At 40.2% G+C, this 24,793-nt stretch overlaps 1 protein-coding gene across 1 annotated transcript in view; it reads right to left on the bottom strand.

Annotated features, from left to right (window-relative positions):
* Positions 1–24,793, bottom strand: part of SYNPR (synaptoporin) — a 287,678-nt gene that overhangs the window by 86,992 nt on the left and 175,893 nt on the right. The gene's annotated exons all lie outside the window — the stretch shown is intronic.

Below are 24,793 nucleotides of genomic sequence, written 5' to 3'. Positions count from 1 at the left end.
TACAACTCCAAGTTTGTATCCTTTGACAGCATCTCCCCATTTACCTGACCCCCCCTGCCCAGGCAACCACCCTCCTACTCTCTATTTCTGAGTTTGGCTTTTTTAGATTCCACACTTAAGTGAGATCATATAGTGTCTTTCTTTCTCTGTCTGATTTATTTCCCTTAGCATAATGCCCTCGAGGTCCACCCACATTGTTGCAAATGGCAAGACTTCTTTCCTTTTTATGGCTGAATAATATTCCACTGTCTATATATTTATACATACATATCAATATATATATGTGATATATAAATATATGTGCACATATATATGAATGTGATATACATATATATTTTTTTTCTTTATCCATCCATTTGTTGATGTTTCCATGTCTTGGCTATTGTCAGTAATGGGGCAATGAACATGGAAGAACAGCTATTTCTTTGAGACAGTGTGAATCCTTCTTTGAAGAGCATTTCACAGGGCTAATGTTTCTCAAAAATCCCTTTGGGTATCACTGGCCAAACTTATCTACCTAGTGAGGCAAAGAGGTTTTTCTCAAAATATTTCAGAAGGGACATTCGGGGAATTTCGTGGCATGCAATTGGCAAATACCTGCGTTGGGGGCACACTGCTGAGAAGTAGGAATTGCAAACTTGGCAAGATGCATGTCTCCTCCATCAGCCACCTCAGGCCTGACCCACTGCCTCCTCAGGGTACTGGGGCCCACGTCCAGCCAACAATTCCTTTCACAGATTTGCTCTACAAGGCTCAGTCAGGAAGAGGCAAAAACACAGATGGAAGGAGGGAGGGAGGAAAGCAGGAAGTGAGAAAGGAAGGGAGGGAGGAAGGAAGGGACTAAGTCTGAGGACACAATATGCACAGGAATAATCTCTGTGCTGTGTTAATATCCAGAAGGAATGACAAGTTAAGCCCAGAACAACAGAAGGAGGTGCATTTATTGACAGATAGAGGTTTCAGTTCAGGGATGAAATTTTCGGGGATGCGAAAATATAAAAATCAATAGAAAGGTCTACAAAGAAGGTCCCTTACAAGACATTACTGTCATTGATTGAACACCTCTCACTGCTGGAATGCTCTCCACTGAAACTTAGAGCCAAGTGGAGTAGAGTAATTTGCATAAGACGCGAGCTATTGAGAACCCATGAAACCATGCTTTCCTAGTAGGGTGAGGGGAGATTAAAATGTCTGTCTTGTATCTAAACCATGTTACAATGTAAGCATGCTGTTGTAGAAATGGCCTTTACTCTACGGATTAACTTTTTCCTACAGATATAAAGTATTTAATGTAGACATATTTCAAGCTACAAAGCAGACATACAAATTACCTGTGTATTCAGATGACTGGTTCTGCTCTATACCTAACCCTCAACCTTGCTTTGAAAAGTTCCTGGTCATTCCTTCCCCCATGGTGCCACCACCCTCATGGTGAGAAGCGGGTCCTGTCTGATGCAAGATCCCCCATGACATGTTTTCTCTTCCCTCCAATGTCATTGTGTAGATGTGTGGAAGGTGGAGGAAAGATTAAGTGCTTGGGGGCCAGGTAGAGTTGCTTTTGAAACCTCATTCCAAAATCTACTATTCTGTGTCCCTGGGAAAGGTATTAGGTGGAACCATCTGAAATTGCCGTACGCCAAGCAAAATATCGGCAATTTCATATGGTTCAACCTAACACCTAAGCTTCTGAGCCTTGGTTTTCTCATTTATAAAGGGGACTAATACTGCCTTTAATTGTGAAGATTACATGTGTGTCAAACACATGGCACAGTCCTGGAACAGCATGGGAGCTCAGTAAATGAGCTGTTATCACTGATTACTGAGCAAGTGCCACATTCTCTCTTCTTCCTTCCTTCCCAGTTCAGTTACTGACTGTCACTCGCACTCCATCTCTTTAAATAACTCCCCTCTTCTACATTTCACCTCTTCCTCGATCATCTCAGAAATCTCTCTATGCTGTCCCGCTCCTTTTCTGTTCCCTTTCCCCACCTTCTGTCCACCTGCGCCACAAAAGCACCTCAGCACAGTTGAGCCGAACAGTAATGAGGGGGGCGTACCCCAGTCAGTGAAAAGACAAACATTGAGAAACACTATTCGATGATAACAGAACCTTTGCAGTTAACCTCTGTGGTCCCTGAAAGTTTCTAAAGCAGCTTTAGGATGTCCACAGAAGTCCCTCCTACTCATTTTTCAGTTGCTAATTAAAAACTGCTTCTCATTTACACACATATAGACATTCTTTTTTTTAATATTCTTTTCCATTCTGGCTTATCACAGGATACTGATTATAGTTCCCTGTGCTATACAGTAGGACCTTGTTGTTTATCAATCCTATATATAATAGTTTACATCTGCTAATCCCATTGTAAATCAGCTATACTTCAATTTAAAAAATAAAAAAAATAGCTACCCCCACACACAAAAATACTGCTTCTCTTCATACATGCATCTTCAAGACACTTTTTAAAGATGATCTTCAGTTCTGTAGCAATCTCTTTTAATTAATTTTCTTGCATCTGCGGTGGTCATTGTAAATGCATATACCATTTTAGCTGTTCGTGTGGCTTTATTGGGCTGGCCTTAGAACCTAACACTCACTGCATTCCAAGAGGACGACTGACTTGGAGATGAACTTTGGAAAAGCAAATCATTTGTAAATTTGGAGACGGGTATATTGTTAAAATCCTGTAGAACAAAGGAGGAAGGTGCAGGGGATGGGATTACAGAATCAGTGATGTTCCATTTTTTTTATTTTGTGAATTATGAATTCTAAGCTAAAGCAAGCTGGTGCTTAATACCTCTTTACAGGAAGTTACTTTGGGTGCTTCAGAACGGTTCTGGAATGTTGTTAAGAAAATCTCCATAAAGCAAAGCAGTTTCTCTCTGCTTTTAGCTGATAAGGGCTCTTCATTTAGAACCTTCTCCAAAGCTCAAATACCCAGACCTACACGTGGCCAAAACATGTGCAACCATATAAGGTTTTAAAAGTTATCAACACATTATTTTATAAAATGTTTTCATTTCAAAAGTGAACTAAATTGACTCATTAAAAGGTCACCCTGGGGCTTCCCTGGTGGTGCAGTGGTTGAGTCCGCCTGCCGATGCAGGGGATACGGGTTCATGCCCCGGTCCGGGAAGATCCCACATGCCGCGGAGCGGCTGGGCCCGTGAGCCATGGCCGCTGAGCCTGCGTGTCCGGAGCCTGTGCTCCGCAACGGTAGAGGCCACAACAGTGAGAGGCCTGCGTACCGCAAAAAAAAAAAAAAAAAAAAAAGGTCACCTTGTTATATATACTGTCTACTTGATGGAGATTTGGGAATGTACATGTTATATAAGATTATTTTCAGTAAAAACCCACTGGATTCACAAATTAATACGGTATATTGTGTAGGACATGGTAATCAAGCATAATGGCACTACTGAAAGTATTTCACTGTTATAAATTAATCAAAATACTATTGATATTTAAACAATCCATCACTGTTTTAAGACTCATCACCTAATTTCCGCCACTGACTCCCCCTCAAGATTATTTATAACATTAATTATAACATTAGTCATTTCTGTGTTTGCTATTTTGTTAATTTTAAGGTAAACTGTCACTTTCTCAACTCTTTCATTCAGTGGAAACAACTATGTTAAATTTTATGTTACAAAGTAATGCATTTTAAATACTGTACACTAAGATACAAACAAATAACAGAACTAGATGACCAAACTCTACCCACTTAAAATCGTGCTTGCTATAAAACAATAAGTTTAGAAAGTGGTTTCAACAGATAAAAACTATTACAAAAATAGTTTACATTAAAATTCTGAAAAAACGTTGCTATTGTGAAGATGAGCCTGATACTTTGTCAACATTTGAACTATGAAATGGCTTAGATTAGTTCTGTCTCATAGAAATATAATGCAAACCACAATGGGGACCACAGGTTTAATTTTAAATTTTCTAGTAGCCCCATTATAAAAGTAAAAAGAAACAGGTAAAATGAGTTGAAATAATCTATTTAAACCAATATACCCCGAATATTACTATGTCAATGTCTAATCAATATAAAACATTATTAATGAAATTAAAAATTTTTTTTCACACTAAGTCTTTGAAATCTAGTATGCATTTCACACTTTACAGCATATCTCTGTTCAAACTAGCCACATTTCATGGGCTTGTGGCCACACATAGCTAGTGTATAATAGCACAAGTCTAGATTCTTATCAATAAAGAGCTTTAGGTATTCAAATCACACCAGATGCTAATCTCTCCTGTTTCTCATGTAGTATCTTTTGAACATCTATTATTCTCTAACACTATGCTAAACTCCTATAGTATTTTTTGAACAATGGAACAGAGACAACAACATAGACAATCAATTCTGATTTAACAGAGAATTTTCTACAACTAAGAATCCTGTCATCGAACCCTGCTTTATCCAAAATATGATGTCCTGTAATAAACACTGAGATAACAAAAGCTGATGAGGACAGCAAAGGCTTACATTTATTAAGCACTTATCATGTGCCAGACATTGTTTACATGTGAGAACTTTGATTTATTTCTCACAGTAACTCTAAGAGGTGGGTACTATGATACGTGGAATCATAGACTCCTAATAGATGTCACCAATGTGAAGAGCAATTCTCATCCTTCATGCAGTAAAATAATAGTGGCTGATATTTCTTTAGAGCTGTCTATGGCTCAGGCACTATATTAAACAATTAACTATCATTATTTCACTAAAATTCACAAAACCCTTGCAAAATAGGGATTATTATTTCCATTTTACAAGTTAGGAAATAGATTCAGAGAGCTTTATTATCTCATACAAAGACTGTAGTCGAAAAGGGGCACTAAATCTTTGCTCATGCCACTCTGTACACTATAATGGACAGTCTATTTACAATGAACTCATTTGATAAAAGAAGGTGCCTTCTCTGGGGGCTCCCTCATACCCTTGGGAAGACAAGGCTTGCTTGCTAGAAATACTTGAAAATTATTTTGAGCACAGTCCAAATTTTGTGGTTCTGATAATAGTGAAGACAAGTTTAAAGAGCTGGAGGATTCTGGAGCACAGCTTAGATGAGAAAATATTCGTTTTGGTTTTTAAATGCCAGTATTGCCCCAGTGGCACTTACATTAGGAACCCACAGGTACAATCATTATGGTCCACAACTACATTCTCAATAAGCACTGCAATTTGTTAGGCACTTTGTCTTTTGCAAAGCATCTGAACATACCCTGGGGCTTATGTGATCTCTATAATCACTTTTTAAGATGGGCAGGGAAGGTATACAATCATTTTATTGCTGAGGGAGAAAGAGACTGATTTGCCCAGAACTGCACAGTAGCTTCTTGGTTAAGGAGCCAAGTTCAAAGTCAGATCTTGTAAATTTGAGTCTAGTGCTTTCCTCTCTATGTCACTGTTTCCAAAAATCTGGTACTTGTAGCCCTGGTGGTTGTGGTATGATTTTAGCCACATGCAGGTCGGCTTTCTATTTTCATACTCTGTATTTATTTTTATGAATATTAGAAAATGATGTAAATAGCAAACAAACCATTATTTCAGGGCTTTATTGCTTAGGATGAGGCAGCAGTATGTATCTAAGTTACAAAAGTGAGTTTAACTACGTGAAAACATTAAGTAAATAACAGTCCAGGTGGGATGCACATTTGGTAAAACCCATGATCAAAATATGGGAAACCTTATATAATGCCATATATTTCCTAATAGAAGTCATCATTTGCAGTTTCTATTACTTGATGCAGATGCCAACAGACAAGTTGTACATTTAATATTTTGCTTGCTTATAAAAGAACATGTAATACTAAATGGTAGATAAATAACATTTTAACCCCCTTAGCATTCCATTTGGACTTTACAGAACAGTTCTTTGCATTATTATCTTCTTTACTGGGCTGTGAACTCATTGAGGACGGTGACTTTATATGACTCATCTTTGTGGTCCTCAGTGTGTTGAGTTATTTATTTCAACTATGTTAGTTTATAGGAAAGAAACAGCAACACACCTAAATTACATCAAGAAAACAGCATATTTTTGGAAGGGTACCTATGGACAGAACTAGAAAGTAAGAAAGTAGAGGCAGGTCTAGGGAGCAACAACTCACCTCACATCTCCCTCTCGGGCCACGTACCCTGACGACTCCTCAAGATGTACTTAACTCTTTTGATCTGATACTTTCCTTCCTCCAACTGGCTTCCCTTTTGATTCAGTTTCTGCTTCCTTATAATTTTGGCTCAGAGAGAGCTCTGCATGGCCTCTCTGGCTTTGGCTCATCTGCACCTCCCTCCCTCTCTCCAGTTTCTGAGTGCACCTACCACAAATAGGGAATCTGATTGGCCTACCATAGCTTTCTACAGCAGGCCATTCACTCGTTTTAAAACAACAACTGTTGAATCTAATAGGCATCTCAACTTTACCTGTCCAAAATGGAACAATTGATCCATGTGCCACCAACCTCCCACTACTATCCTCCCCATTCTTGGACCCCAACCCTTGAATCCTTCTTTCCCTTGCCTGCTCCCCACATATAGTTTCTAGAAGCCAGTTCTATGTACCATCTCTTTAAATACATCCCAAATCTTTCCAGTTTTCTCCCTCTTAATCACTAAGACCCTATTTAAGACACTATCTTCTCTTGCCTAGATTAACTGAAAAATATATTTTGCACACAACAGCTAAAATAACTCTTAAAATATGTAAATCAGATCATGTCACTCCTTTAGTCTTAAGCGAAGGATTCCCACTGCATTCAGAATAAAATTCAAGTACCTTACATGGCCTGTGAGGCCCTTTCTCTTATTGGCCCCTGTGTGACTCACCGTACCCCACTCTCCCCTTTATCCACTGTGTTCTCCCTGCGCTATTCTTCTATCTGTTCCTCTATTGCACCAGGTTCCCTTCTGCCTTTCCACTTGCTCTTCCAACTTCATGTTCCACCTAGATCTTTCATGGTTCATCCTTCTTGTCATTCTCAGCTTAAATGTCTCCTCATAAGAGAGACCTCCTTGCCTACTCCATTCCCAGTTATTATCCACTGTATCACTCTGTTTAATTTTTGTCATCGTGCCTGTCTGACATGATCTTTGTCTTTGGCTTGTTTACATGTTTCTTTTCTCTATTCCTTGCCCTCACTACAATGTTAAGCTCCAGGAGAAGACAGACCCAATGTAACTTGCTCTCCACTTGATCTCCATCACCAAGAACAGCTCCTTGCACAGAGTAGGCATTCAAAAAAATGTGCTATATATCTGGAGAAAACCATAATTCAAAAAGATAACATGCACTTCAATGTTCACTGCAGCACAGTCTACAATAGCCAAGACATGGAAGCAACCTAAATGTCCATCAACAGAGGTATGGATAAAGAAGATGTTGGATATACATATACAATGGAGTATTACTCAGCCATAAAAAAGAATGAAAGAATGCCATTTGCAGCAACATGATGGACCTAGAGATGATCATTCTAAGTGAAGTAAGTCAGACAAAAACAAATATCATATGATACCATTTATATGTGGAATCTCAAAAAATGATACAAATGAACTTATTTACAAAACAGAAACAGACTCACAGACTTCAAAAACAAATTTATGGTTACCAACAGGGAAACGTGGTGGGGGGAGGGATAAATTAGGAGTTTGGGACCAGCAGATACACACTACTATATATAAAATAGATAATCAACAAGGACCTACTGTATAGCACAGGGAACTTTACTCAGTATTCTGTAATAACCTATATGGGAAAAGAATCTGAAAAAGAATGGATATATGTGTATGTGTAACTGAATTACTTTGCTGTACACCTGAAACTAACACAACATTGTAAATCAACTACACTCCAATATAAAAGAACAATTAAATTTAAAAAATGTGCTAAATGAATGAATGAGTCTCTCTTTGTCCCAGCAACCATGTACAGATTGTTGACCAACTAATAATTTGGTGCCTACCCATCATTCAATTAGCTAAGATGGGTGGGGCCCCTAGGACCCAAACATGGCTGAGTATGGGCTGGATCTGCAGCAGAGGGCAAGCACTCTACACTCACCTGGTTCATGCACTGACTGACCAAATGAGTAAATGGACAAGTTCAAAAGTTCAACAAGTCTCTGAGGACTCCTGGTGATGTACAGTAAGACTCTGAAAGAGGAGCTGAGTATGCTTTTCTTTTCTTTTTTTTCATACTGTCTGTATTTCTCTTCCAGAAAGCATTATAAAAAGTGTTAGAGACACACATTGTTTATTTGGCTAGCGGCATTTGGTTGAAAATTGAAGTGATTTTTAAGACTACAGAAACACAGTCATCTGGGCACTAGTGATGAGCCTGAGCTAGAAAGTAATTCACATCACATTTTCATTTAGTCTTGTGCAGTAAGGCATTTACATTCATTTTCTTCTATGGTGCTGTTTGTTCCAATATGGAATACTTGTGCTTTACATTTTTTTTAATCTGCATAAAGGAAACATTAAACTTTGTCATTTTTTTTCAGAGAACATTCAGTCTGCAGAGAGACTGAATTCCATCTCTAAAGACCATGGTAATCAGAGTAGTAATTTCAGGTTTCGAAATGGTAAAGTTCACGTCAGTCTAAGACGATGACTTAAACTGACAGAAAATCATATTTAATGGGGCACAACTGACAGAATTTATTTTCTCTTAACAATTGCTTATGGTGACTGGTGAAAAGATCAGAGAAATCAGTCCTTTCTCACTTTGACGAGCAAGAAACTAAACACAGAGATAAATAAGACTAAACACTTAAAAATTAACCTCGAAGACAAATTCTTTTACGACATTTTTGTACCTGTAAAGGACCAGGGGTTGGCAAATGAGTTCTCTTTGCAATCACTATTGGGCAGACTCTTTTCAAAGCCAACACTTAATGAGGATTTGTTAAGATGAGCATTAATTTGATATATGAATTCTTAAAAAGTTCTATCACACTGTGTAAATATTAATTTGTCAATTTAGGCAATTTGTTCTAGACCCCCCTGTTGCTAGTAAAGATTAATAGGGCCTTAATTCTAATTATGTGCACTGTGACTCTGTATGTTGGTGATATTGGGAAAGGATTTCAGGGACATTAGTGAAAATTCCTGTAAAATTGAGGACTTGCTGTGGGTCCTGACGAGCCACGTATGTCTGAATTTCATCCTTGTATGAGTATTCTTTCAAAAGACTAAGCTCCATGGAAAGAGAACCTGTTCTCTTTTCATTTTTAAATTTCCATCATTGCCAGGCACCATGCCTGGCCCATAGTGAATGTTTCATCGATTAGCAAATCTCATCAGAGTGCACTGAGGAATGCTGATTTAATGAGGTAACACGGGTGGGGGGAAGTGATCAGGTGAACATGTCAGGGATCAGACATAAAGAAAGATGAGTACACTGCTCTTCAAAAATTTTTGCCAGGAATACAAACGTTTACTAATTATATAACAACACACTTATCCTCACTAATAATTAAATATGTACCGCTATAGGATTCCATTATTGGGTAGCATGTGAAGAACCAGGCACCTTCATATCCTCCTGGTGGATATCTTATTGCTTTCTGGAGAGAAGTTTGGCAAAATCTCTGAAAATTTAAGGCTTATATACCTTTTGTCTCAGGAACTTACCTTACAAATGAATTTATAAAACTATGTTAATTGCAGCATTGTTTGTAACAGTGAAAAACGAAAACAACCTAAATATCTATCAATAAGTGATTGGCTTAATAAATTACGGTACAGCTATGAGGCTAAAGAATGTGGTAGATCCATAAAAGCTGATGTGGGAGGATATTTACAGTTGTTTTTTTAAAAAATAAGAATTAATTTACAAATGATATTTACACCAAAATCAGTTTGCATAAAAATGAGGACATTCAAAGAAAAAGTCTGAAATGATACACACTGCAACTCTTGATAGCAATTATCTCTGAGAAGTTACATTAAGGAGGATTCTGATGTTCTACTTCATTAGTTTTTATACAATGGGGTTTTTATTTTAGTTTCTGAAGTTTTGAATTTCATTTTATTTATTTATACAGCAGGTTCTTACTAGTTATCCATTTTATACATATTAGTGTATATATGTCAATCCCAATCAATGGGGTTTTTTAGAACCGAAAAAATGTGTTCCTTTTTCTAATAAAAAAGAGATATTTAAAAATGTGGTTATAAACAACAGAATGTAAGTGTCTTAGACGATGGAATATCAAATGGTGGAAGAAAGGGTGGAAAATGAACCCCCAGTTCACTTATGGAGAGGTTGTTGAGCATAATTCTCAGCTAATTTCTAAAGAACCCTAGAGCTAATCAAGGACATCTCGGAAGAAGTCCGACCTCTGCACTTAAGGAAAAATGGTTCTCTGCACTTTTTCCTTACTTCTGATATTTCAGTGTTAGGCTTAAGGAGCGTTGTAACTAAAGATCCTTCACTGTGATCAAAGATGTTGAAGGTGGGCTCCCCTGGTGGCGCAGTGGTTGAGAGTCCGCCTGCCCATGCAGGGGACACGGATTCGTGCCCCGGTCCGGGAAGATCCCACATGCCGCAGAGCGGCTGGGCCCGTGAGCTGTGGCCGCCGAGCCTGTGCGTCCGGAGCCTGTGCTCCGCAATGGGAGAGGCCACAACAGTGAGAGGCCCGCGTAGCGGAAAAAAAAAAAAAAAAAAAAAAGGTGTTGAAGTCCCTCGATTGGTATCTGGGAAATCTCCATTCCCCAACTCCTGCTTCCCTCCACAATCCATCCCTTTGCTAGGGAAACGAGAATCTGTTGTAGCACTAAACCCTTTGGTGTAACTACATTCTTAGAAAACCCTGTCATTTATGTGAGTTCTTAACAGTCTCCAAGTGACAGCTGCTACTTTGGCACAGAATCTTTCAAATTAAAGAGTAAAATATTCTGCAAATGGTATGAGCAACAGCTCACTTCTTTCAAATTCTAGCCAGCTGCAAAAGGAAAAAGGGTGGTCATGACAGTCCCAGCCTGGGATTGTTTTGCTTTCAGAGTTTATTCCTGGACCTGGGAAATGAACTGGAAAATAAATGCCTGTAATTCTGAGTCCCAAGGAACACGATGTCCCCAAGAACCATTCCCTACATCCCTCCTGCCTGCCCAGCTTGCCTGCTGGTGGGAAGCAGGCTCAAAGTCTAGGAGTGAGGAAAGAATCTCTGCTATTGTGGTGGCTTGTCAACCCAAGGACATCACTGCTACTCCCCTCGGTGTGATGGTGAAGCACATGACCTTTGAGGGAAGCCAAACCCAGCTGTTAAAAGTCTGGTCCTGCCACTTATCAGCTGTGTGGCCTTAGGCAAGTTATTCAACCTCAGTGAGCTTTAGTTTTCTCACCCGTCAGGTGGAGTTCCGAGTAGCTATCCCACTGGGATGTTGTCAGCACTAAAGCATACAATACATGTGATGGGTTTCGTACAGTTCCTCACATATGGTAAAATGACCAATAAACAGTGGCTTTTGTTTGATGATAATGATGATGATGATGATCACCTTCATCATCATTCTTTGTTGTTAAAATAGAGGTTGGAGTAGTTGGTAAAAAACTCCATTGAGACACCCATGGAAGTCACAGACTTGGACAGGTTTCCAGGTTTGGCATTTACTAGTTGTGCGACCTTGAGAAAAGTTTTAAGGCTCTGTGTACTATCTGCAAAATGGGGGGAAAATACTCTAGCTCTGTCTCTGTTACAATGCTGTTGTGACGGTCAAGGGGATAATGACCGTACCAATAACTGTCAATCATTATATATATATGGAAATATATACATGTGTATGCGGGTATATACATATACACGCGTATATAAAATACACTACTACTTTTTTTTTTTTTTTTTGCGGTATGCTCCAATATTCCTCTGGTTCCCAAAGAGAAGGAAGCAGAGGCGGAGCTTAACAGCATGGGGCAGGCACCTAGCATTTCCAAGGGACATACACACAGATGTGAGTGGGATGTTTCCTTCTGACATTCCTGGGCTACTGCTATAGCTGAATTCCTTTATCCTTTTCTAGGCAACTCAACCCTCGTCCCCCACCTCCTGCCCCCAATTCTAGGAAAGAAAACAGCTGAAAGGAAGAACTAGAATTTGCTTTTTATAACTTTGAAAAAAGCGATGTTTACATTCTTCTAGGGAGTAGCGCTTCTCCCAGGTAATGAGGCTCTGCCCACCACACTGCCCCACACCTGCTCTGTAAAATGACACACAGGGAGACCGAGAACTACAGAAAAGGCTCACCCAGCATACACTGATTTAATCTCTGCCACTTGTCACCTCCCTATGGGAGCTCAACAGAAACAACAGCCTTGATTATATAACCCGCAATTATTTTCAGAAACTGCCCAAATCCCGGTTTTAAAAGCCCTGTTCAGATTTTACCGAAATAGGATAAATATCAGAGGAAGCCCTATGAGGCTGAAAGAAAAAGACATATAGAGTAAGTCTGTTGAATTTTTATATTTTCTTTTGCTCTCTCTGAAGCAGCAGTGGCTGGGGTGCTATCTGGGTTCCCGGCCGAGGTCAAGTGTAACTGTTCCCTCTAAAAGGAAGTTAGGAAAATGTATTTCTGCTTTCATAGAATTAGAGGTCTAATTCTCTTAAGAAAGCATCAATCCAGTTTGTTCATTTTGCAGATGAGGAAACTGATGTTCAGAGAGGAACTCTGTGCTGGCCATTGCCTGTTTGTTCTCAATTCCATGATTTGCTCCTCCCCTGCTCTGCTCTGCATCTCAGGGGCCTGATTTCCTTTCCAACTGGCTTTCAGTTAGGCTGGGCCAATGGGCAGCTCTGGTGGGAGGCTAGAGGGCAGGAGCATGGGAGAAGCCAGAATATCTCTCCCCCTCTTTCTCTTGCTGCTTTGGGTCACATGTCCAGCAGTGGCTGCATCTCTACCTTGGTTCATGCTCCTCTGGACACCTCCTCCATCCATGGTCCCAGCTTCTGTCACACAGGTGCCCCATCTTGTGCTCTAATAAGACCACCTCTCCCTTTACGCCTCTTGCCCAGGGGTCAGTAAACTTCTCTTTTTAAAGGTACAGATAGTAAATACTTCAGGCTTTTCGGGCCAACAGGCAAAACCAAGGATATATTGTAGGTACTTACACAACTATAATGTTTAAAATGTAATCACTAAACAACGTAAAGCCATTCTTAGCTCATGGACTAAGTAAAAGCAGGCCGCAGGCTGGCTGGATTTGGCTCAAGGGCTTGACTTTGCCATCCACGCTCTGGGCTTAGCGGTTGTGGTGGATTCCTAGTCACTAATCTCTGGATTGCCTCCTGATCCAAGCCCTGCCTCCCTAGTTCCCTATATTAACTTTTAAAAATTGAATCACTTGGCATGAGGTCTCCTTTCCTGACTGGACCCTGACTGATAGAGGCAATGAGTTGTTTCAAACCATATTCCATGAAGAGGAATTGTTATCCACTTCATATACTTCTTATTGCTTTCAGAAACGCATTCACAAACATGTCTCGATGGAATCGTGTACGTTTCCTTTCACGTTAAGTCAGCTGGCTGCCTACTTGTGTTTTGACTGTCCTGGATGACATGCAGTGTTGAAAAACTAGTGACCCTTCCCAAGGGGTTGCCCACAGCTAATATTGGGAACAAGAAACTGAAAATATTAAAGCTGATCCCCAGACTGACCAAATGCTACCCAACATCACTGGCAAAAGATGACAAACCGGGCTGGGTTGTAGACGCAAATTGCCATAAGAGGTGAGGCGTGGATGACCATGAAAATCTGACGCGCTACGTACCACACAGTACCCTCCCCACTGCGTCCACATGTGTCTAACCCCCCACTGTCTCTTCCCTGCACAGTTGCAGCTGCCTCCTAACCGGCCTCCCTGACTTCACCCCGCCCCATGCTCCCTTAAGACTATCTTCAGAGCTGCAAGCCAGATCTTTTAAAAACATCAATTGCATGGCTCCACTGCACAAAACCTCCAATGACTTCCCACCTCACTCAGTATAAAATCCCAATTCGTCATGTTATCTCACCAGACCCTATGTGATCCAGCTGCTGCCGTCTTCTTCCAGCTCATCTCCTCGCTCCCTCCCTCCTCCTTCCAACCTGCAGTGCTGGTGTCCTCGCTGGTTCCCAGACTCTCCCCAAGCTCAGACATCAGGCCCCGCACTGGCTCTTCCCTCTCCCCGGAATACACCCTCAGGGACCTCTGAGGAGCACAGCTCTCTCTTCTCTCTCCTCTCTCTCTTAATTCTTGCAGGCCTGCACTCCACTGTCACTTCATCAGAGAGATTTTCCCCACCAGCTAACCTAATACAGCACAGTTCCATTCGTCGTCTTATCTCCTCGGCATGGCACGCGCCGTTCCCTTGGCTTAGATCATTCTTCCTCTCCTCCTTTGGTTCTTTTTCGTGTGTTTTAAAATTAAAAAAAAATTTTCTTTACTTAAGAATAGTTGATTTACAATGTTGTGTTTAAGTTCTGCTGTACAGCAAAGTGATTCAGTTATACATATATATATATTTCATATTCTTTTCCATTATGGTTTATCACAACAGGATACTGAATATACTTCCCTGTGCTATACAGTAGGACCTTGTTGTTTATCCATCCTATATATACTAGTTTGCCTCTGCTAATCCCCAACTCCCAATCCTTCCCTGCCCACCTCCCTTCTTCTCCTCTTTCAACCGATGTCTTAAATGCCATCTCCTCAGGGAGGCCCTTCTGGATCATCCTGTATGGGTAGGTGTCCTTTAACCCTCTCCATCCCCATTTCACATTTCTGTACAATGTTCACCTTTTCTTATAAACCGCCACTACTGTGTGTGTGTGTATGTGTGTGTGTGTGTGTGTATGTGAGTGTGTATGTGAGTGTGTGTTCTTTGTCTAGCTCTTTAATGTCTTCCTCCCATGCCCAAATGATTGTAAATTTCATGAGGGAAGAGGCTGCGTCTACTTTACCAACCAATACATATCAACAGCCTATATAGTTCAGGGCCTTGTACACTGTAAGTGCTCAGTAAATATTTATGGAGAGAAAGAATAAATGATCCAACATGGGATCAGTCATAGATTTGGAGAGATGATTAAAGAGGCTCCCCATTGTATTAGAAGCCATTCGTTGCCCACTCATATCTCTCTGGTACTCATCATTTCTGTATAGGATGATGACTTTCTAAAGAAAGCATCATGATCTCTGCCTGAAGGCTTTCACGGGCTGCAAGTGCATGCTTGGTCTGCATGCACTGCTGGGGGGTTAATGCCTGTTGGAGCAGCTTTTGATGACCAACAGGAGTTGGTAGATAATTACCCCAGTTTCATCACTTGCCAGAAGTGAAGTGTGTTATCCACGCTTTCCTGGAAGTCTTAGTTGCCCCAGGGCCCACCGTGGTACCTTGCTCATTAATCCACTCTTCACTGGCTTTTTTCCCTTCCTTGTCTCACTATCCCACACCTTACTGGTATTTCCAGGGATCACCTGCCAAGAAAACTACAAATCCTTGTCTCAGCATGTGCTTTTGGGAGAACCCAAACTAAGACATCCTTCTATGGAATTCCCTACCACTGTCCTTTTGGAGAAGTGCTACAACAGAAATGTTCCCATTCTATCAGTTACTCAGGTTGCCAGGGGAACAGTGCGGTGGGGATGAGGTAAATGAATTGGTCATTCTCTAATTTTTTAATTTAACCCATTCCATGGCAGCAGCCAGTGTGCCACATTTTCTGTGATCTCTGCAGACATTCCCTACAAATGATAGCTCCTCTCTTTATTGTAGATATCTCCAAATAGGACTGTCCTGGGTCTACAGCTGTACTCTGCCAGGTCCTTGCACCAAATTCTATTGATACAATTAACAGCAAGGAAGACACCATTCGCTGAATACTTGATGTGCGCCAGACTCTGATTCACGAACAACTTGTATGACCTAATTGAATGCTTACAGCCATCCTATGAGGAAAGTACTCTCATTTCCTTCTTAGAGTAAGGAAACCTAGGCCCAGAGAGATTATAACTTGCCCATCTGCGGGGTGGCAGAGCTTGGACGTGAAGCCAGGGGTGTGGCCAGAGATCCACCATTAATCCTTTGGCTATACTATCTTCCAATCTCCCCACCTGCCTGCCCCAGAGAACCACCAGGTCTCAGCACATCCAAAATTTATTTGAAGGCATAACATGAAAATGAGATACTGTAGTTATAAAGTTTCTGAAATTTTAGCCAAAAAGAGTGAAACCCTCTGGCAATGAGAAACAATAAACACATGCTCAAATGTAATTGCAAATGCAGCATTTCCTGAACAGAAGATATAAAAAATTGCAGCTCTTAACATTTTTATTTTCCCCAATTTGGCCTTTATGATAAAAAAGAGTTTATCACCATCGCACTAGGGCAAGGATCTTAGGGGAAAAAATTTTTCCCCCATGACAGAGCTAGCATTACCAATTAAAGGCCCAAACTCCACAGCTTTCCTGGCATCAACCTCCACCCGTCCCCACGTTCCAAACAGAAGTGGGCGAATCAGAGCAAGTGGCCAGAATCATAGAGAGAACAGTGCTTCTGCAGCCAGTGCCCAGCAAGCCGCCTCGGCTCACCTTTCCCTCAAAACAGAAGACCCATCGTAAATTCTGTTTCAAGGATCACAAAGATCAGACTCAGAATCTCATTCTCCCATCCCACTCCCACCAAACAACCCCGGGAAGATCATGCTTGTGCCACTGAGTGTTTCTGTTCTGTACTTTGGGAGCCCTTCATTCTCCCATTAGCTTAATGAGAAAAAAAAATACAGGCCCGATAAGAATACCTTCCAGGGCAACCCAAATAAGCGTCAAAGAGCTAAAGCAAGTTAATAAACGAGAGATAGTTAAATATGTACACATCTCTTAAAGTTTGCATATTGGGAGAGAGAGGTATAGGGAAGCTCCCATTCTGCGTAAAATATAACATAATAAAGGGGTCATTTTCTTGTCTTGAGGGTCATTTTGCTAATTAACTAGAACATCTTCTTCAGCTCTCTATTTTTAATTACCTTTTCTTGGTAATGAAAGTAAAAACAATATACTAAAAGAGACTTTATTGAGTGCCAGGCCTTGTGTTAACCATTTCCTATACATGATTCACTTAATACAACACTACTATGAAATAGTTAACACTGTCTCTGTTTTCCAGATAAGGAACAGAGGTGGTAAGCAATATTCTCAACAAAACACAGCAAGGAAGTTCCAGAGCGGGGATCTGAACCCAGGCGATCCACCTCTAGAGTTCAAGCTACATTATGTTGCTTCAGTAAATTCACAGTGTAAAAAGTCATAAAACTTACTGGAGAAAATCTGGAAAATGTGGACAAGTGTACAAAGAATATTTGATGCATTCATAATCTCACCACCTAGAAATAAATTAACATGTTGATGCAGTGATCATGACATAATCTCTATAAATAGGACATGTTTTTTGTTGTTATCCCGAGTGAAAAGCTGTGTGGTTAATCACCAAATGTGGAGAATATATTTGCGGTGGACGGACAAACTATGGAGTACGTTTTAGACAAAATTCATTTTGGAGGCCTCATGGATCATCTCCCAAATCTAAGCCATCATCTATTTTTCAGAAACGAAGGTTGAGTACATGCTATTATGACTGTCAATTGGAAAAGACCTACCACATATGCTAAGATACCATGAACAGAGAAAACCAACTGTGGCTTCAAATTTGAAACCTGAATTGAAAACCACTGAAGGAGATTTCTGACCAAGCTGGTTTTCATATGAGCAACAGTGTACAACATCTTTTAGAGTGAGAGAAAATAGGGATCGATCTGTCTGTCTGTCTATCTATCTTTGATCTACCTATCTATCCATCTATCTACCTATCTGTACCTCTCTCTCTCTTTACCTATCTATCCATCCACCTGTCCATCCATCCATCCACCCACCCACTCACCTACCCATTCCTCCATCCACTTTCTTTAATGTTACAGGTAATTCACACAATGGTAGTGTCTTAGGTTGGATTACCCAGAAGCAGACCCTGAGATCAAGATTTGAGTGCAACTTGTTTTTGGAAGATTCATCTCTGGAAACACCAATAGGCCAGTGGAGAATTGAGACAGGAAAGGGAAAGCAGGTAGTAAAAGGTGTGTTAATTAATGACCATGTTTCCACTGTGGGAAGTACCTGCTGGGTATTCTGAGAGATGGTGTGGGACCTGGCTCAGAGCTGTGCCTCAGGAGAGGTGAGGCACTCAGGACATTTATCCTCCAACTCACATTTGTCATTGGATGAAGGCTGCTCCAGGAGATATTAACTCCCCAGCATTTCTGGCCTGCCCTGCATACTGACCAAGGAAGTTCCTGTGGCTTGAGAAAGCCCTTTAACAGCTATATGGGTTTACAATAAAAAGTGTAGGTGTGAATTGTGAGGGACTAACAGGTATGGGCAATGGCAGCCTGTGCTACAGCCAGCTAGTATAAAATAAAACAAAATTGGAATCATTTTATATATATATATATATATATATATATATATATATATATACCCTTAAATGTTATTTGAGAAAATGACTTTCAGTGTCTGCCTACCACATTTTATTTAACTGATTCCCTATTTTTGGACACATAAGTTATTTCTAATTTTGAGGTACTTAGAATAATTCAACAATAAATACCTTTGTACACACTTCTTTATATCTCTGGTTATTTCTTTAGGATGAATTAATCAAGGGCAATTTTGTTAATTATCTAAAGCAGGGATTACTAATCCCATATCTAGAAGAGTGCTTGACACTGATAGAAAACTTAATATCTTTTTTATCCTGACAGGAGACTCCAGACGTAAAAGTGACATAACAACTTAATTTACTTTTCATGATGAATCTGCTGTTATTCTCTATACTCAGTTGTTCTCAAATGATGGAAGATTTTTATGCCTTTATTATGGAAACCTTTTTGACTATTTAGCCAAGGTGGCAAGTTTATCACCCATCATCAAATGAGCTGATTATTTTCAAGAAGCCAGAGATGAACGCCTTTCCTATAAGGAGGTCGTTAACAACCTTGCTCTCTTTCTTCACAAACATCACCTCACACAGGCTTAAGGGAAAATGGTTCGAGCCTTAGCATTTTGCATTTTACTTGTCTGAGGGAAAAACATACCGAATTCTATTTGCCATTCATTGTCCAACAGCCTGGCATGCTTTCCTTCCTACAGAAATATCTCATGAAATTCCGCAATGACCACCATTCATTACCTTCAGTGGCCTTTTAGTTTTCACTTTTCTTTGAAGTGCTGAGTGGTATCACTCATTCACGACGTATCCCTACCTTCTGTGAAGCCTACACTTGCCTGGTTGTCCCATCCCTTTTCCTTCTGCCTCTTCTTGGTCTCGCTCAGTCACTGCTCTCCTTCATTTCTTCAGTCACTGCTCTCCTTCATTTCTTCTAAGTGTGGGCATCTCCCATAGCTTAGCCCTGTGTGCCCACGCTTCCATCTGTCTTGAAGACCTCTCTTCATCTAGGACTTACTTCTCACTCCATGAAGATGACTCTTGGAGCCCCATTTCCAGGCTAACCCTATCTCTTCTTACATGGGGTTCAAGCATGAAACTTCTTGATAGAAAACACAAACTCAGCATGATCAAATCCAAATTTATCTTCTCCACTTTAAAATGGTTTTCCTTATTATTCTCTCTTTACCTTCTTGGGCTCTTTCCCCATATTCAATCACATAGGAGTCCAAGGTCTTCTAAAATCTTGTCCAAAGTCATCTTTCCAGCTTTACCACTTTACTCCATCATTTTTGGCTCTACTCAGCATGTTTCAAACAACCCGAACATTGCTTTCTTCAGTTTTTATTCAAATTAGTAGATCATATTACACAACATATGAAATCCAAAATCTTGAGTTTGATTTTCTATGTGATGCTGAACAAATTTCTCTCAGCTTAGTCTTCTAAAACGGAACCTCAGAACACCCTTCATAGAGATGGTGCAATAATTATGTAGTATACTCTGACCCTTCAAAACTAACCTTTGCCATGAAAACTTTTATTCCCATAGTCCCTAAGCTCTCCACTCTGATTTCCTCTGTCATGTGACAGGCATCATATATAAATGCAAAGTGTTAGTTGGTATTCCTCAAGTAGGCTTCCTCCAAATGTGTTAAATTTCTTTAAAATAAGAAACTCTACTTCCCATTTTTATGGATAAATAAAGTGCTAAAAATATTGAACACAGAACCCCCCCAAATTATCAAATGAGTTTTCTACGAAAGTAGCATATTACAGTAGATGAGGAAAACAGTTAAATGCTGTTTGGTCATTTTAATCACAGACCAAACAGGTCGGGTGACAAATGCTTTATTCCCATAGTAAAAGGACATATTGCTGAATTAAATTGCTCCTGATAGAAGCGTGCATGAAAAATGCATACACGTGGTGGTGTGAAGGAGTTGTAGTTTGGGCATATTTATTGGAAGCAGCACATGAATATTTTGTAAACTATCTATGATTTTGTAAATTGAGGTTATCTCACATTTGATAATCTGATAAGGGAGTTAAGTAGCTTCCTTTGATCTGTCATTTACAGACTAATTGTTTTTGTTCAAATGACTTGGCATTAGAGTTTACTGTCTTCCTTGTGTTTTCAATGAACGGAGTAATCAGAAACTGCTGAATACTCTCGTTTTGTTTCTAAGATTATGATCAAATCATTGACATTGGTTTGTAAAATTTTATTTTTAAAACTATTTATATTATTTTTTAATAGATCTTTATTGGAGTATAACTGCTTCACAATACTGTGTTAGTTTCTGTTGTACAATAAAGTGAATCAGCCATATGCATACATATATCCCCATATCCCCTCCCTTTTGAGCCTCCCTCCCACCCTCCCTATCTCACCCCTCTAGGTTGTCGCAAAGCACTGAGCTGAACTCCCTGTGCTTTGCTGCTGCTTCCCACTAGCTATTTATTTTACATTTGGTAGTGTATATATGTCGATGCTACTCTCACTTCGGCCCAGCTTCCCCCTCCCCGCAAATCCATTCTCTATGTCTATGTCTTCATTCCTGCCCTGCCACTAGGTTCATCAGTACCATTATTCTTTTTTTTAGATTCCATATATATGTGTTAGCATATGGTATTTCTTTTTCTCTTTCTGACTTACTTCACTCTGTATGACAGACTCTAGGTCCATCCACCTCACTACAAATAACTCAATTTCATTTCTTTTTATGGCTGAGTAATATTCCATTGTATATATGTGCCACATCTTCTTTATCCATTCATCTGTCGATGGACGTTTAGGTTATTTCCATGTCCTGGCTATTGTAAATAGTGCTGCAATGAACATTGTGATACATGTCTCTTTTTGAATTATGGTTTTCTCAGGGTATATAGCCAGTAGTGGGATTGCTGGGTCATATGGTAATTCTATTTCTAGTTTTTTAAGGAACCTCCATACTGTTCTCCATAGTGGTTGTATCAATTTACATTCCCACCAACAGTGCAGGAAGGTTCCCTTTTCACCACAGCCTTTCCAGCATTTACTGTTTCTAGCTTTTTTGATAATGGCTATTGTGACTGATGTGAGGTGACACCGCATTGTAGTTTTGATTTGCATTTCTCTAATAATTAGTGATGTTGAGCTTCTTTTCATGTGCCTCTTGGCCATCTGTATGTCTTCTTTGGTGAAATGTCTATTTAGGTCTTCTGCCCATTTTTTGATTGGATTGTTTGTTTTTTTGATATTGAGCTCCATGAGCTATTTGTATATTTTGGAGATTAATCTTTTGTCCTTCGTTTCATTTGCAAATATTTTCTCCCATTCTGAGGGTTGTCTTTTCGTCTTGTTTATGGTTTCCTTTGCTGTGCAAAGACATTGGCTTGTAAAATTTTAGAAGAAAGTAACTTTTTGATGATATCCATCACCAGCATCTTGCTAACTCAACTTACTTCTGAAACAAATGACTTCAGAGTAATCTGAATAAATTCTAGATGTGTCTCTTACTACTGAAATCTTCCCCGAAAAGATAGTGGCACAATATTTTAAAGTACCCAAATGCACAACTGAAATTGCAACTCTAGTAAAATTGGGCCTCTTTGGAATGTATATCTCCTACATGGACATTAGTGGGACAAAAAGGTAAGACATTCTGTGGGAGGAGATAGGCTAATCTTGATTTCTTAACAGTATAGACAGTAAATATTGTACAGATGTGATCTGCAGAGTGGCAAAAGCTTTCCTGCTTTTTTCTAGAATGGTGGTTTTTAAAACGCTTCTAGGAGACCTAGGGTTCTGAGGAGATATGACAAGTGCGGTACAGCCGGGGGTGGGCAACGTGTGTGGCAGCAGGGAGAGGGCTCAGGAAGACCAGCTGGATGCTTCAAGTCCCCTTCCTCCCCTTGTTCAACTTTTTCAATGACTCATATCTGTTATATAGAGAGAGCTTCAGAGCAAGATAAGGTATGGAAGAAAAGTTCTTCTATTAGAAAAAAAAAAAAGGTTCGTAATTTTTGTTTCAGAACCCAAGTAAAAATCTTTCAAATGAGCAGCCCACTATACTTACAGATGGTAATAAACCTTTTAATCCAATTTCTCTAGCTGCTTTTAATTGGGCCAGTAATATATCTTAGGAAGAAAATGAAGAAGCCCAAGGCTGGAAAATGTTTGCGTGAAAGGCCTTTTCAAATTGTTCACTTAGCTAAGGACTGTGTGAAGTTAAATATCACCCTGCTCTCTACCACCACCCTAACCTAGGCACTGGTTTTCCATCTACACAGGTTTCTTGACTGGTAGATTTTAGTTTGAGGGACAGACAGACCTGTGTTCAATGTTCAGCGACCTGCTGCTCTTTAAATATTAAGGGACTGGGACTTCCCCGGTGGTGCAGCGGTTAAGAATCTGCCTGCCAATGCAGGGGACGCGGGTTCAATTCCCGGTCTGGGAAGATCCCACATGCCGCGGAGCAACTGAGCCTGTGTGCCACAACTACTGAGCCTGCGCTCTAGAGCCCGCGAGCCACAGCTACTGAAGCCCGTGCGCCTAGAGCCCGTGCTCCGCAAGAAGAGAAGCCACTGCAATGAGAAGCCCGCGCAATGTAACAAAGACCCAACACAGCCAATGAAGAAATTAATTAATTTATAAAAAAAAAATTAAGGGACTGACCTTCAAGTCATCTGCTTCTACCATATCTCTTGGTGGGAAATCCTGGTAGAAAGCAATGTAGACCTTACAATGTCACGAATAATGTTACTAAGCATCCCACCCCTGTTGCCCAGCCAGTGAAAATTCTCATCTCCTCTTCTAGATCCCCTGTGTTGATGAGTAAGCATGCATTGGCTTGGCCATTCCACACTAAAGCCAAGGAGTTCCTCCAGAACCTTCAGATGTGTCAAGCATCCCCACTCCCACTTCCACTAGCACAGGAAGCTCTGGTAATTACTAAATTACCAGGCATTCTATACTTAATATTTCTCTGCTTTGGACTCCCTTATTAGTTAATTAGGAGAGTATCTACTTGAGCAGAGGTGTTTGCAACTTTTATCACTGTATGACTCTTAAAAACCATTTAATACATTGGTATAAATGCCCTGTCTGCGTGATTTATTGGCTGTGAACTGAGGCACTTTTGTTTTGGACTAGGAAAAGTTCACTAGATCAGTATACTAAGGATGCGTTCCATGATATACAAATCTTCTGAGATGCTCAGTGAGAAAGGGTTTCTGTGGCCAAAAATATTTGGGGAAACACTGTGTTCTTGGTGATTCAAAATGTGTATTAGAATGGCAAAGTGCTAAGAAGTATTTCTTAAACTTATTTTATCATATAATTTAAAAATTCTGGGAATTCCCTGGTGGCACAGTGGTTAAGAATCAGCCTGCCAACGTAGGGGACACGGGTTCGAGCCCTGGTCTGGGAATATCCCATATGCCGCGGAGCAACTAAGCCCGTGCGCCACAACTACTGAGCCCGCCGCACCCAGAGCCCATGCTCTGCAACAAGAGAAGCCACCGCAATGAGAAGCCCGCACACCATGATGAAGAGTAGCCCCCGCTCGCCACAATTAGAGAAAGCCCTCGCACAGCAACAATGACCCAACACAGCCAAAAATAAATCAATAAATAGATAATAAATAAATTTATAAAAAAATAATTCTGCCTCCCTCCCTCCCTCTCTCCTTCCTTCCCTCTCTCCCTCTTATTCTCTATCGCTTTCTTCTTACTTTCTTCCTCTTTTCTTTTTAGAAACATTAAATATGTAGGGCTCCATGGGATAGATTTTGAAAAACACTGTACTTGCCTATTTAAGCAAAGTTTTTAGGGGCTAATTTCTACTTTTCTCTGTAATTCCAGAGCCAGCACTGTATCTGGCACAAAATGAATATTCGACAAATGTTTGCTAAATTGAAGGGCACACATGAGAGTATATTAATAAGATGTCAAAATATTAGGTTGACAGTGTTTTACAAAATCACGCCAGTTATTTGGTACCAAGTGTTTGGTACTTTTACAGAAACAAATTATTTAGAAATTGAATTCAATTAATCCACTTTGGGTAGATGGATCAGAATCACAAGATGTCTGATTTGGGACAAGTCCTAGTAGGTATTTAGTCATCATTTTATAGACAGGTCTTATCTTTCATAGTGAATTTATAAAGAGGTTGAAAGAGTTATCTCAAGCAACTGAAGTATAGGAGTAAAGATGTGAGTTCTGGGCTTAACCCGAGTGCGCTCGAACACTGACTCTGCCACCTACTGGCCAAGGGAATGTGGGCAAATATATCTGCGCCTCAGTTTCCTC

This window comes from Grampus griseus, assembly GCF_964374135.1.
Source record: "Grampus griseus genome assembly, chromosome: 10".
NCBI lineage: Eukaryota > Metazoa > Chordata > Mammalia > Artiodactyla > Delphinidae > Grampus > Grampus griseus.
This window is presented reverse-complemented; position numbering and strand designations above follow the sequence as displayed.